The sequence below is a fragment of the Odontesthes bonariensis genome, chromosome 17 (assembly GCF_027942865.1).
Source record: "Odontesthes bonariensis isolate fOdoBon6 chromosome 17, fOdoBon6.hap1, whole genome shotgun sequence".
Taxonomy (NCBI): Eukaryota; Metazoa; Chordata; class Actinopteri; order Atheriniformes; family Atherinopsidae; genus Odontesthes; species Odontesthes bonariensis.
In genome coordinates, this window is record NC_134522.1 from 13178901 (window position 1) to 13195053 (window position 16153).

Genomic DNA, 16153 nt, shown 5'->3' on the forward strand with positions numbered 1-16153 from the left:
ACAGAGAGGAAGAGGAACCTATAGACACCCTAATGAAGGCTACTGTAGGATCGGCTACATTAAAAGAAAGGATTAGACAGTGTCTGACGTGGAAACTGACTTTGAACATACTCGCACTGCATGATTAGTAATAGACTGTGAAATGTCCAACTCAATTATAAGAGGCTTTCATAGTAAAAGGATTTTAGAATGTGAGTGCATCAGTAATGTTAGTTTCATCTGTCAAACACAACATGTTTGACAGATGAACACAACATTAGAGCATGTTATAGCAAAATAAAAAAATATGTGAATCATCTAAGTAACTTTTACTCATGACAAATCTTTCTTTTTTCCAAATAATTTTTTTTCAATCTTATTTTAGTCCCCGTTGAGTTAATTCCAATTCATAAATACATGATTCATTTAATTAATAATGTTTTTATTATTATTATTAACTTAAATGTAAATAAGCCCTCTCCATGAAAATGCTCTCAAAAGACATAGGATTGATCCAAGATTGTTTGGTCTTGTGTATTTGATATAACTTCTTCCTATTTTCCCTTAATCTGCCATCATCTGTGGAGGGAAAAGTAGTTTTCTCCACGCTCTATTGGTTCCTCACAGCAGAAGGTAGATAGGCTTGCATTAGACGAGCTGGTCTATAGCTGGCTGCACTAAGAAACTTTGACAAGTAGTCAATGTGAGTCCTCCCAGGGTGGGTGTTTTTCTACTCAGGCTCAGTGATTCAGAGCCCTTTTTGGACCCCTGGAGATAAAAAGAACTTCCTCCATGCCCTAATACTGTGGATAATTTGTGCCATGATGTTTTTATAACGAGGAGAGGGATTAGGGCTTTCCTTCATGAATTCAGGATGAACAACAGGCTGTCTGCATAACTATTTTGAAGGTGAGCTGTTGAACCTTCCAGATATATTTTAGGATACCAAAAAAACTCAAGCAATAAAGTGTCCTCACTAGGACACCGACAGAGTTGGAGAGAAAGTATCACCGAAACAAGTGACCACTATACTGTTAATGTAAGTGAATCCAGCTGTATAACCATTACTTGCGTGTCAGAGTTTGTTTCTCCAAGACCTTTAACACAGTCTACTGAACATACCCGAGCAAATCCCTGTGAATTGGCCCAGCGCGCCAACATTAATCTGAGACAGGGGTGACCATGCACAGTCTAAATTGAGCCCTCAGAGACCATTCACCCAGAGAGAAACCGTTGTTAGTGAGCTACAGGGACCAGGAAGGTGCAGTGTGCCCCGAGTCCAACAGCTCGTGCTGCTGGAGATGAGATAAGGGCTATCAGCTGCCCGGCTCCGCTGAGAGGAAGCTCTGCATTTTGATGCTAAGAGCAGCAGCAGTATTAGACAGGCATAGAGCCCTGAATATGAGTTCAGGCAGACATCAAAGGCCATTCTGGACCCAACATAAGTGGAATGCCAATAGAAAATGGCTTAAAGACGCATGGCACTGATGCAGTCATCTGTGCCAAATAATACCCATTGTCTCAGTCCCCGCTGTAGAGATAGTTTATCATTGTGAAGTTATTTCTGCCGGTCTTATAGTAAGTGGATTCTGTGTTCAGAATTGCAGTTTTCAATTTGATGATATAAACGAGTGACACTACAAATATTAGCATTTGATTGACTGTACCTCAAACTTTACTAATTTCCCTCCAGTAGTTAACATTATTGTTTCACCCTCAGTAACTTTTTATGTGCCGCAGTTGCTTTCAGGGGAGCCAGTGATTGCTAATCATTCTCATTTGCATATGAAGATAAGTCTAATATGCTTGCCAGCTAATCCCCTCCCTTTAAGTGCTGGATAACAGACCATTTTTAGCTTTTAATCCATTAATGAAATTTGTTTGCTCATTGACTTGAATCATAACCATAATTATAGGGACAAATTTATCATTTCAAGCTATTTGAAATAATGTGTTTTGTATGTTGCATTTGCATATACGAATTAATGACAGTGATGTGTCATTAATTGATATGATTTTTCATAGTCATTACTGACTAAACCACACATTCACTGGTGCCTAATTGAGATCTGAAGAGTTAAGGTGACAATTTCAACTGTGGGAAGAGTTATTTAATATTTTAATGGACGTTCTCGTAAATATTTAATTCTTTTTAAGAAGTAAACTTTTTAAAAAGATATAACATATACTGTACATTTAGTTATTTCCTTAGATTATAACATAGAGAGACATTTCATAATGTATATGGTGAGCCAGTGCTGTGACATGAAAACATCTCATATGGAAGAGAGGCAAAGGTGAATGAGGCCGTTTCACTCGTCAGCCCTTTCAAATCATTAACTCTTTTGTAATGACTAATGCACACATTAAATGTACTCGTTGTTAAGATATACAAACCTTGATGCAACCTTTCAATAGCATGTGTTCTTAGTTGTTATCATCATCAAATGTGACATTGTGGAAGCTTGCATAGTTCTTAGGTACTCTACCCCTTTTATTTTGATTTAGAATGAGAAAGTAGTTCCTCTGAGAAAGATCTGGTTCAAGTTGTCAACGGTGGATGTTAGAGTTCTACAAAGAAGGCTGCCAAGTGGCTGTGGATCACAAACGTAGAGGTAGTCAGTGCACACAAACCACTGTCAGTTCTCATCACTCACAAAGACCCTGAGGGCTGGAGTGTGCATGTGAGTGAGGCGCTTACTTTGTGTTCCTCGGCCCCGATAGCCACCCTTGAGGCACCTCTCATCCAGAGATGTGCTCTCTGCTATTTTCGGCCTCTCTATATGTGAACACTAGAACTATCAAGAAGCACTAGATTGGAAAACCTGAGAGTGACATCAAATAAATCTAAGGTTCCACAAGCATTTCCCCCCACGTATTAAAGAGCACCAACCGACCAGCCAATACAACATCTAGTTAATAAATAGTCGCCACAGTGAAGACTCCTGGGAATGTGGCAGGAAACACTAAATATCTAATTTTCTGTCACAGTTGGGATGAAGATGATTTTTTTTGTCAAAACCACAGAGGAAAAGAAAAAATACTCCAATGTGAAGAGGAAAATATATAAAGTTTTTCTTTTCCTTTGTGTGCATACTTGTGTGTGTGTGTGAGGGTAGTGTTGAATAAAAAAGCCTTTTATTCTTACAGAGTATTCAGCTCACCTGCACAGGACATGTTTGCTAAAGCCTATATCTCTTTATGCAGTAACAGCTGTTATGATTTAGTTTCTTCTCCTCTTTCTTCTACCACTCACCCGGTGGGATGGTAATCCTGCCCCATGATTAACATTCTGAGCCCCTCTGTATGAACGAGTTGAGTTCAGAATCCTTGAACCAGAAATTCAAAGCTATCAGGTGTTGCTAATGTATTTCCAATCCTTCTTTCCCATCCTCCTTGTGTAACCTGCTGAAAAATGGCATCAATATTACAGTGGCAAGTGCCTTTTGCCACAACGCTGCCTGTAAGCGTACAAGACAGCTTTCACATCTGATTATGACCCCTTATAAGCAGCAACTGACGCATCTTTCAAACTCCTGCCCCTAAACATCGCTTAGGGCTACAGAAGCATTCATATGGCCCCAATCTCTCCATGTCAGAGTGGCAGCAGGGTAATCACTGGTGACAGAACTGCCTGTCTGAGTAGCTATTTGAGCTGTGAGCGTGTACGGGCATTTTTGTGTGTCATATGCAGCTTATCTGAGTGGCCACTGTGGCAGATGTGTATATTTTTTTTTTTGTTCACAATAGGCCTCAGGTCTATTGCCTCTTCTCCAGTCCTTCCTTCTCATCACTGGGTGACCCTCCTGCCATTCACCTGGGATTGCAGGGAGTGATGATGAGCTTCTTGTCCTAAGGCTGCCTGCAGGGATCCTGGATATGTAATGGTGTCACGCAACCCATGCAGCCCTCTGAGGATGAAGCCACTGACATGCAGTCAAAGGAGTAGCAGGCTGTTTGTAGCATGTGGGTGTGTTTTTGTGTGTACATGTGTGTGTGGGGGTGTTTGTAATCATGTCAAATATGAAACATGAATGACTGAGGTGGTCAGTGTCACCAGGGAGCCCTCTCATTCTTCCAGCTTTGAAACTGCACACAAGCATAGTGTCACAAATGCACACTCCAACATAGCCTATTGGCATTTGTAAGCGCGGTGGAGATAAGAATGCTTATCCAACCCCTCTCTTCCATTCCACCCAATCTATCCATTGCACATGCTTTTTTGGATACACTCTGGAGCTTGCTTTTATTTGGGACAAAATCTGTCTTTGTCACTCTTTTGAATTCTTCTTTTGGATCTGACAGAAGCATAAATGAACCCCGAACAAAGACTCTGTCTGGCTTTTGAAGGCTTTTTTACACAGTCTTACACTCTCACTATCACACGACATGAATGTTGAAATGGAATGCACAAAACAACAAAATGCAGGCCTGTTATGTTGGGCTGCTTTTATGTTCTACAAAAAGAAAAGAAAACTGCTTCAGTAAAAACCTACATCTTTAGTTATTGTTTCTGGAAAAAAAGAAAGATATATCCCTTTTTAGTTGTTGGAATCAAACTATTTCAGTGTCTCTATAATGATGAAACTATCAGTAGCGCGTCTGTTAATACTGGTGGTCCTGTAACTAAAAGGATACAGTCGCTGCCTTCAGAATTCCTTCTGATCTGCATAACAATGACATGATACAATGTCTGGCAGATTTCAGCCGAGAATTCAATCCCACAGAGGAGAAAAAAGGGAGAAGGGGGTAGTCAAAAAAGAGAGAAAAAACATATGGACAGAAAGAAAAAGGCATGGCGAGTGTGTATGTAGTTAAGGGATTTGAAGCTAGTGTGTGCTTCATTATTTTGCTACTCAATTTATTCTTAGCTTGTATAACAACTGCCAGGTTTACGTAAAATTCAAATGGGAAACGCTACAACACAGCCTCAGGCAAACACACTAAATTCTCCTCTTCATACATTAAAACAAATAGATAGTTCCGATTCAAAACACTGAGACAGTCTTGCAAACTTTCTCCCAATATTCATAAGCTGCCTGTCATGCTGTTGTCACCTTCGTTAGGCAGATGAATGTTATATTAATCCTCTCACCACTGCCATGACTCCTATATTTTCCTCCTTGGCTCTGGTCCAACTGAGCTGTCAGACCAAGGCTCCATCTTAGTCCTGTCCATTGACGTCAAGCTGGTGTGAAGCATTTGTGTATGGCATCTGCCAAACAGCTATGGCCTGTCAGGCTCCTCTTCCTGTCTGTCAGTGAGTAATTGGCACGCATACAGTATGAGTAGACACATGCAGGTGGCTGTCGCCTCACTGTGGTACGTTCCCTCCCCACCTCAGGACCCCCAAGGGGCCCGTTTAAGCAGCAATCCTGTGGCGACAGCCTGCTTGTGTATATATTATGGGCAATATCCTGGACTCCTTCACAAACTTTAAGTGCCAGAATAAAACATAATTGGCCGTCTGGAGTTGAGGCGTAATGGCGTGCATTCATTTTAGGGATTGAAAAGTTTTCCTTCTGCATGGAAAATGATGGTGGGATGTTCCGTGTTTGTTTATTTAACAGATGGTATTTGTTCTCTGGTCTTACTAACCCTGTACCTCCTGTAGTATGCCAGACTTAAAATTCAGGAGCATATGTGGTACAGCAGGGGTGTTAGTCACGGTGCAATAGCCAAATCCCAAACAGGTTGTAAATGCAGGTCTGCTTTTCTAGTCCCTCTGTCGACATCCCTGTTGCCCTGTGAAAACCTGAGTTCGGAGTGTTCAGAGATTTGCAAGAGGCTGCACTTAAGGCTGCTTCCCTGTCAAACAAGAGTCAGAGTTACTCACTGTAACACAGGAATTTAAAATAAAGTGTATTAGACACCATTTGGGTGAAAGCTCTTTCTTGGTTCCTGACTTGTCAATGTCGAACCTGGTATTGCTTAAGAAGCTTCTATAGCCAAAGCATGAAATTGGGAAGTGTATTTTGTTATTCCATACACCACTGTCTTCAACATTGGACTTTTGTTGAATCATGCACAAATTATCAAAGTAAAAACACAATTTAAGTTTTATGTGAAATGAGTTGAACGTGCAACGTTGCCTTTAGCTTACGAATATGTAATTAATGTTTTATCATAGAGACCTGAAAAAGGTAACCATTATTAATCTATTTAAAAGAAAAAAGCCTCCCGAGGTCAGTTAAAAAACTTTTATTATGGATTATTCATGTCAGTCAAATATTCCAGACAATTGAGAAATTCCTACAAAGCAGCAGATTATGATGACGTTAGTTCTGTCAAGCAATTAAAAGTTTCAGCTGAGATCATTTAAGTTTTCAAATGAAAAAAGTTTTAATACAAAAATATAACTTTACGAACTGAGCTTTTCCCCTTAAGAAGGTGGCATTGTGGGAAATGTGGTTGTGAGCTGTTTTAAATAGAGGGTGTATTGAGTCATATTCTATTGCCATTTTACAATGTATTTTTACCGTAGAACAATAGCCTACAAGCAGTCAGTCATACAGTGTTTCCTTTATTGAGAAAAAAATACATTAGGCGGATCAGTTTGTGACATTCAAGAGAACACAAACTGTCACCGTTTGTTTAATTAGCACATTGTTTGTATCATAGCTGCCTGACTAGAGTTCTGCACTACGATGATCAACCAGTAGTTGAGAAGATGAGCCCATGACACAAAGTTAAAGACAGCACCCCCCACTGTCATGATGAGGCAGAAATGCATACAGGAATGTCATAAAGAATCTTTTTACACTGCATGCCACATTCACCCATTCACTCACACAGCTCGTCTTATTCTATATCGTTGTATAGGCTACACAATGCTTTCTTCTACACATTCACACACATTCATATAGCACTTTGAATTGTTTTGTACATGAAATGTGCTATACAAATAAATTTGATTTGATTTGATTTTGATTTGATTTGATATACTGGGCATATGATATATATTTATATCATATCAGGGTACAGCCCCCACTGTACTGATAAATTGCATCAAACATCCCTTTTCCTTTTACAAAATGTGCTATGGTTACAAACCAAAGACCCTTTTAAAATGCATAACTTGAAAACAATGCATTTTATCTTGATTTGCACAAACAAAAATTGTTTTCTCATGTGACTATTTCACATTTTTGCAAGAGATGGTGTTGAAAGTTTTCAGCGTTGTCTTTCAGTACCTACTGTCGCCACAACTGGTAACAAGCAACAGTTGCAAACAAACGTTGATTTCAGAGGTTGACTCTTCCTTGATTTTAACTGAGCAGTGCCCAGCATGTCACATTTCGACAGTAGCTGGCTCGAACAGCAGCAACAGACACTAGCAATAGCACTTCCTGTCACAGCTGTCTTCAATGGCTGCTGGCCCAGCATCGGTCTTAAAGCTTTGCTCACGTCTGGCTTTCATATGTTAAATATGAAAGCACACAGGCAGTATGGAGAGACAAGACTGATCCTCAACTGTGCCTATGTGTATAAGGGAGAGCCTGCATCGCGTAACATGCCACTCTAACCTAACGCTGTTGTCTCTCAGCTGATTCTGCAACAGCAGCTTGTTGTGTGTGAGCACTGATTGATGCGGCACTGATCACCTCTGTTTGACATGTCTGATTTATCAAAGACGAGCAGTGGTGTGTTAATGAGAATGTCTTTTTGCTCAGGGGAAACAGATGTGGGAAAGCGCTGCAGTTTTGCGCTTGACTTGCACGTAAGTTTCTTCATGTTAAAAAAATATTTTTAAACTGTACAGTACTAAGTGGGTACAACACGTTTTTGAAAAAAATACTGTAAAGTGAATATAGAGATTAGATTAAATGAATCCTCTGTTAAAAGTATGGAAAGATGTGTGATATACTGTTTATCCAAAATATCCAACCATTTCCATAACAGCTAGATCCTCATCCTTTACCTTCATGCACAAAGGGCACAAAATCGACTTTATTGGCAAGAAGATACGTCATGGGAGGCACAAGTGTGTACTGCAGAACTTAATCTCTTGGGACAACTTATATTAGAGTCAGTAGATCTGTATGAACCGCAGACCACTTTTAAAGGAATGTGTCAAAGGGAGGGACAAAGGCAACTAAAATTTACTGCAATTTCTGTTCCAGGTGTCAAATGATGCTAACTGAAAATTGCTATGGCGGTATTCTTTATTTTCAACTGACTCTTTAGTGCTTCTGTAAGCTTTGATTCCACCGTTCAGCCACAACATTAAAAGCAGCTGCTTAATGTGGCGTAATCTCCTTTTTGCTACCAAAACAGCCCAGAGCATTAAAGGCTTGGAGTCAAAAAAAAAAATGTTTAAAAAAGCAGAAACTGTTGGAAGTTGTGATGTGCAGCCTACATGAATCAAACTTATTTTTCCAGCACAACCCACAGATACTCAATCAGATTGTGGTCTGGGGAATTTGGAGGCCAAGTGAACATCTTGAACTCATTACCATCCTCTTTAAACAGTTCCTGCACAAGTTTTGCAGTGTGGCAGGATGTATTGTCCTGATGAGTCCACTACCATCTGTTGTGGAGAAGATTCATATTTGATCTAATTATCATGATACAACACACATTCTTTTTCATGATAGAATGTTAAGGGATGAATTCAGTAGTCTCACAGCCCGAGAAAAGAAATGTGTGTAAGTTTCATGGCACAGCAGGAGATATTTCTGCATCGCTTGCCAGACAGCAGCAGGGTGAACAGGCTGTGGCTGGGGTGGGTGTTATCTATTAGTATCCTTTGGGCTCTGTGCAGACACCTCATCTCATCAATTTCATTGTTGCTTGGTAGATGGGTACTGATGATGTTTTGGGCAGTTTTAATCAGCTGCTGTAGAGCTTTTTTTGTCTTGGGCTGAGTATATCCCATGCCAATTTGTGATGTTGCCAGTTTGGATTCCTGTTATTGATCCTCTGTGAAAGGTAACAAGAACATGGCTCAGGAGTTTATCCTTTTAAGTTTCTTTAAGAGGTATAGTTATTTCTCATCTTTTTCTAATTGGGGAAGAGATATTCCATGAGGGCTGGTGTGTGGTTAGCACTGTCACCTCACAGCAAGAGGGTTCCTGGTTTGAATCCAGGCTGGGGCCTTTCTGTGTGGGTTTGCATATTCTCTCCTTGTATATGTGGATTATCTCCGGGTACTCCAGCTTCCTCCCACCACACAAAAACATGCATGTGAGGTTAATTGGTGAATCTAAATTGTCCCTAGGACTGGCGACCTTGTCCAGGTGTACCCTGTCTCTTGCCCAATGACAGCTGGGATAGGCTCCAGCCCCCCTACAACCCTGAGTGGAATTAAGCGGGTATAGGAAATGGATGGATGGATCTTTGATGACCATAATAGGTTCTCCCCTTCTCTAGCCTAAACCTGTTTACCTGCCCCGCCTCGGTTCCTCTGATGGATGTGGTTATCTTTGCTTCTGTTTTTTTTTCAAAAGTCAACACCATCTACTCATTTGTTTGATTAAAAATGACAAGTAAGTTGTTGTTTGTGCACCACAATATAAACTCTCGGACCCTTTTTGTAATCCAGTTGATGATGGTGGTGTTGTCAACTACCATGAAAGATATGGCTTCATGTCTGTTGATCCAAGTCTATTTGAGAAGTTTGCCGGTTTCTTGTGGAAAACGGGATTGAATGCTTATCTGATCCATTGAAATAGCCATAATATTTAACCCCTCTCAAAATTGCTCAAATTCTCAAAACTTCATTTTCCTCACCTCAGTAAACTGACTTATCACTTGCCTCCTTATACAGCCCAGTCTTATGGAAAAATCATTACATACCAGAAAACTATGTATTTGTGCTGACAGAGATTAAATCTTTTTTCGTTTTTTTTTTTATGTTGTTCAGAACAACTTTCTAAGTGATGCATTTCAATAGGACATGTGAATCATATGTGCAGCATATAAAACAGGCAGGCTCAGTTTTAATGTGAGCCATAATATTTTCCAAGCCTTAAAAAATATTCTTTTTAATACCTAACCTCTAACAAGTACTTTGTTCTGTATATAGAACATTATATTTAAAATATTTTTTTAAATCCTATCTTAAAACACATCTCTTCTCCTTGGCTTTTGACACGATGTGAGATGTTGAATGTATAATTTTTTTATTTTTTTTTTATTTTAGTATTATTATTGTTTTAAATTATATAGCTGTTGTATGTCTTTTAATTTACTCTTGTATTTTATTCTTTTTATTTTTTGTTTTTATTTTTCTGTACAGCACTTTGGTCAACTGAGGCTGTTGTAAAGTGCTTGATAAATAAAATTGGATTGGATTGGATATTCAGTGATGGAAATGCGTGTGAATGCATAAACAATATTTAACATTGTACTTACTGTAAAGCAGCAGCAACAAATGCAAACCGGACATTTTTTTAATGATACTTTAAAGATACTTGAAAACACTAATGATCAGGACAGGATGTGATCTGCTGTCTCCCACATGGTAGCCAGTTGTATAGCATCACCCTCCATCCCATCCAACGCTTCAGATTTGGACTTTGTGGCTTATTAAATGTGATGCAATGGTGAAAATGTAACTGTCTGATGAAATTCTGTGACTCTGTGTTACCCTATATAATACACTTTTGTGATCAGTTGCACAGAGCTCGGGCCTGTGGACACAAATCAACAGATTACATTTATGTCACTAATCCAAGTTTTGCTGTGAGACTGCATTACATTATAAATCCCATCCTTTGACAGCTATCAAAGTAACAGAATAATCAATGTTATTCCCCAGGCTGTCAGCGGTTTTCATGTTTCATTTCAAACAATACTTAAGTAATATAGCTTTCGCTATATCCCCAGGATATTTACACAATTTCTTTATATTTTGAGGCCTTTTTCATTGGAGATTCAAGGTGGTCAGAAAATTACCCTTTGCTGGTCACAACTTACAAAAGTAAACAAGTAAATCTGACCTCACGCCTCAGGTTAGCGAGGAAAAAGTACATGAGCAAATGATGCACTACATGTTTAAGTTTTATTGCACTATATCCATTAAAAGTTCCCAGATGTTGAATGAGCTAGATACATTGATCTTTCTCTCGCCAACTAAACTCACATCCGGAAAGTAAAGACTATTGATTTGCTTCAACTTCACCCTTTCCTTCCATAAACATGTTCCAGCCTTAATAATTTGAGATTCACATTATGCAGCCTATATTGAAATTGCTGTGTGTTTACAGATAATTGTAAATACTGACTAACTTTGGGGCAAATGAAAAAAACCTTAATACCATTCAATCCTTATGCTGTGTTTGAGTAAATCTCTCATTAGTATGTAAACAGGACTGTAATGGGTCAAAACAACGAGACCCAATGGACTTCCACTCAGAATAATGTGGCCTTGAGTCTTTCCACTGACAGATATTCAGAGCCCAGGAACTGTGAAAGACAAACCACCAGCCTCCCCGTTGACTCCAGTCAACAGCATTGTGAGGCCACTGAGAGGTCAATACATGATCCAGACACTTATCAACTGCCTCCCAGTGGCCTCTAGAATGTCAACATCTTCTTAAGTAAATTGCTTGTGCAAGTCACTAAGTGTTCTTCCACCGTGACACCTAAGTGACCTCAGCAGGCAATGCGGATTTGTCCTTTTCTCCTTTCCTCCCACCTCCTTCATCTCAGTCCCACGTTGCTGCTGATTTCATCATGGTTTCCATATTACATCCTTCTTACTGTGAGCAAACGAGCGTCCAGAATGTCAGCATCATCCAGGTTTTCTCCTACTCCTTTTGTCTTTTTCTTTCCTCTCTGTTTTTTTTTTTTTTTTTTTCTGTCAAATATGGAAGGCTGTTTTTCATTTTCTTTTTTTCTTTGTGTTGTGTTCTGAAAAGTGAACAAGAAAGGTTAGACTGGTGGTGGCTTTGCTGTATACTTCGTAACATTACAAATATGAGATCAGAAAAGAATGAATGCTACTTGATGCGAAACACGTCGGTGGACTGTTGATAGTGGCAGCATCCCCACTCCCGCCCCCATCAAAGTTATTTCCATCTTCTTCAACAAGGGAGATGGCTTTTGCACCGCATTATGGTTGCATGCACCACAGTGGAACTAAAAGACTGAATCAAGTGGCCTGATCTGACTCTCCCCAGGGGTTCGGTGCTACAGAGACGGAAGATTATAGACACACAATTCCTGTCCTGCACAGGATCCCAGTGTGACATTCTATCATGAACAAATGCATTCTCACAATGCAAAAGAAGGCGAGCACCATGAGATTTTTGCCATGGTGAAGAAAACATCCAGAAATCTATAAGGCATGCTCCACACTAAAGCGTGCCACACTGACGGTATATTGAAAGGGATGTGTACATGAGAGGAATGAAAAAAGGAAGATCCTGTCATCCACCGGAGTGATTTCCATTACGTGACTGTCTGGCATTCAAAATTGATGCCAGTTCGTTTTTATTCAGCTTTCTGTGGATCTGCAGGTGCTGTTGCCACGGCGCTTTTAAATATTTCATGCCCCCCTGACTTTTATGCGCCAGCCACTGATTTCAAGATATTGATTCCTTTCACCAATCAAAACACCGTGTCGTTGCCCTCACATGTAGAAGCCCTGGCTGCTGATATTCTCCCCTCATTTTTCTGCTTGATTAATCAATAAATGCCCCTACAATTTTGCCCAATTAGTTTCACACTCTTCCCATCGATTAAATGGGGAGGAAAAACATATTCCATTTTGATGCACATCAGAGAGAACTCAGACACCTCATCAGGTGGTATTGATCACAGCCAGTTGCCCTTACCGAATCGTGTGCCAATGACCTCCATCATTAGGCCCCACAGCTGCTGGCTTATGCACTCTGACAAGTGCTGCTGTCATCAACCCCACCACCATCACCACCACCATCTCCAACCACCGCCTTTCATCATCCAACCGCTTCTCTCCCCTTTCCTGTCCTCCCTCTATCCTTGCTTTATCACCTATATGTCCACCTCTCCCCTCTTCACATCCCCCTCCTACTCGCTTCCCCTCCTCTCTTGTTTCTCTGCATTTTATTCTTTATTCATCCCCCCCCTGTAATCAGATCAGGGCGACCCCCTGCTGGTGTTAATGGAGGTGAGAATCAGTCCCGGGTGTCAGGATGAATCTCATCTCTCAGGTGCTCGTCAACCAGTAATGAGGACGGGCACTGCCAAAACCCAGCACCCCACTGTGTTAGACACAGATGAGGGCATAATGAGCAGTGAGTATAAATAAAAGAAAAAGAAAAAAAAAATGGTTAAACTCTTCCCATGTTTCACCACCTGTTATGTTCTGAGCTGCATGCGCTTTCCTGCATGTGTCTGTGTTGTCTGAAGACTCACAGTGAGAGCATGAGATGATTACAGCTGCATCCAGAAGTTTGTGCAAAGTACATATTGTGCTGCTTTTTTTTTTGTTTTAGATAAATACAACCCCTGCAGAAAACAGACTTGAAAGATGAGCATTTTGCCTTATCGCGTTTATCTAATTTGCTTAAGAAATAGCAATAGACGTTTTTTTTTTAACTAATTAGGCAATGTGCAAAAAAGCATTCCACTAAATCATCTCAGATGAGATTTAGTGTGGGACACATTTTCCATGCACTCAATGTATTATAATCAATTAATTTAGGCCCAAGGCAAATTATGTGACATATATTCAAATATGCCAAATAGACATTTTTCATTTGCATGTAATCTGAATACAAAATACAAGCATACAGCACATAAGAAAAACACAAATAAACACAGCTGAAGATGTTTCATTCAGGTATTGAATATGATTACTTGTTCATGTTCTTTCTGTTAAATTGCTGGTTGTTCTACAAACTTGGACACATTGCTTTTGCATTTTGAATTAGATAATATTTAAGAAAGAAATAGACAGTGAGTGGAATATGTTCTCTTTTTGTTTATTTGAGGATGCAGATATGTAGTTTTAAGTCCTGAATTTATGTCCCGATTCACCAAACTATTGAACTGACTGTGGATATCATTTCATTTTCCTGCTGCTGTAGCTATCTATGCGGTTATATAATAATTTTAGAGCCAACCTTTGAATAGTTGCATGAAATGAATCTTTAACAAGTGAAGTATTCAAACTAAATTGTAGCAGAGCAGCAATGATTCACGTCTCTAATCTGAAGATCACGTCTTGCTAAAATGTCTCTATGACGATGAGATTTGGCTCTCATTTAGGTCCCTAAAAATGCTGTCTGAGTTCAGTCTCAAAAAACTGGAATACTGTTGTATATGTTTGGATTTTTGTATGTAATGTAATATGATGAATGTGTATTAATAAGTAAAACAAAAGTTTTGTTTGAATGCAGGTTTTTTTTTTAAATACACTTTCAAATCCTTCATAAAAACAATTTATTCTGACATCAGCATAAGCCATAAACAGCAGAATAACAATATAATAATATTGAATTGAATATACTTAATGTATATTTAATGTTTTGTTAAGACACCCTTAAGATGAAAGAAGATTAATAAAAATCGAATTTATACAAGATGTGAAGTTTAACTATAAGTTTAACTGTGCCGCCCATTTTCAGCAACTTTGCACATGGCAGGAAGCGGTAGATGGCTCTAAGATATTTTGTTGTTTTTATTCTATTATTAACAGCTAGTTAGTAATTAATGTAGGCTGTGGGAAAACTCCCTGGACAGTAGACAGATTTATAACCTTGGTTAAGACACTGATTAGTGATTTTTTTTATGGGTCTTAAGAACTGTCTTTTCTGCATTTGTATTCAGCGCTCTAGCTCCTAACAGAGCAGATAATCCTATCAAGTTTATGGTCTTGTAAGGGAAAATGGGTATATAAGTATTAACTCATTCTATTACAAAAAAAAACCTGTGGGCAGGGGTGGTTTGTCATTGTATTCACAATGATTATTCAGTTTTTTTATTCAGTTTGTTCTTTTCCATTTCAGCTTTAATGTTCATCTGCTTTGCCCAAAATGCTTATAAAGCATTTGAAATTCAATCACGTATTTGTATCTGAGCATTTTAAAGAATATTTCTGTCAAGTAACATCCCGCACTGTAGATACTATAAAAAACAAACAAAATGTCAATTGCAGGTTCTCATTATTTCAAGAAAGCCATACAATTTAATTTGGCCAAGGAATCCTGCCAGGCAGAATGATTTCTTTTACTTATGCTGGTCATAAAACTGACCGGAGCCCTAGGGATCCCCTTAATAAATACACTGACATTATGTTTACATAGTGCTAAAAGAGGCTCTTTGTCAAGCTTAGTCCATTTTACCAATTTGAGTTGTAAAGGTCAAACGTGTGTGTCAACCAGATGAAATGCTTTGTTTGACGACTTATAATAATGTTTTTTTTTTTCATTATTTTCAGACAGTGAGTATCAAATATATTCAGACAGCCCTGTAACCATGTGAACAGACTTTATTGAGGTTATTGTTGAAAATTAGAACAGTGTTTTGTGTGTGTGTTTTAAAAGAAGCTCTGGTAACCTTTGTGCAACTGTGATTAAGATTTCTGAAGACACAATCAGGCTGGTAGAAACCTGTGAGTCATGACGAATGACCGGTCATCCTTCGTGTTGTTTTGCAGATCAGGCTCAATCTGACTCGGTATGTCGATCTAAGCCATGGTGTCCTCTTATATTGAATTCTACAATCCTCCTCTGGCGAGTCTCTGTGCATGCACACTGAAACCATCGCAGATAGCACAGGATGTCAAAGCTGTTATTAGAGCTGGGTCATCCTCTCTGCTCTCATGACACATCTCTTCCGAGAACACCTCACCTCTTAACACCTTTAACATCCTAACTTGCACTTACTATGCACATCTTTACCTTTTCTACTTATTCTGTCCTTATGAACATATTTAATGCTTAATGCTGAGGAATTTTGTGATTCATATAGTCCTATAAGCAAAGCTCATTTTTCAGTGTTGTTCCATAATTGCAAGTAAATCTGGCTCTCTATCTAAATAAATGTCCTCCTTTGCCATATGGAAAAGCAAAGCTGGGGCCAGCATTGGTCAATACGGACATGCAGATCAATATCTGAATGGTCCTCTCATTATTTAACTAATGCATGTTGGTTTTACATGCAAGACTTTAAGCTAAGGACCATAGAAATAGTATTACACATAAGACCAAATGAACGTTTGTGTTTGTGTTATCTGCAAAAC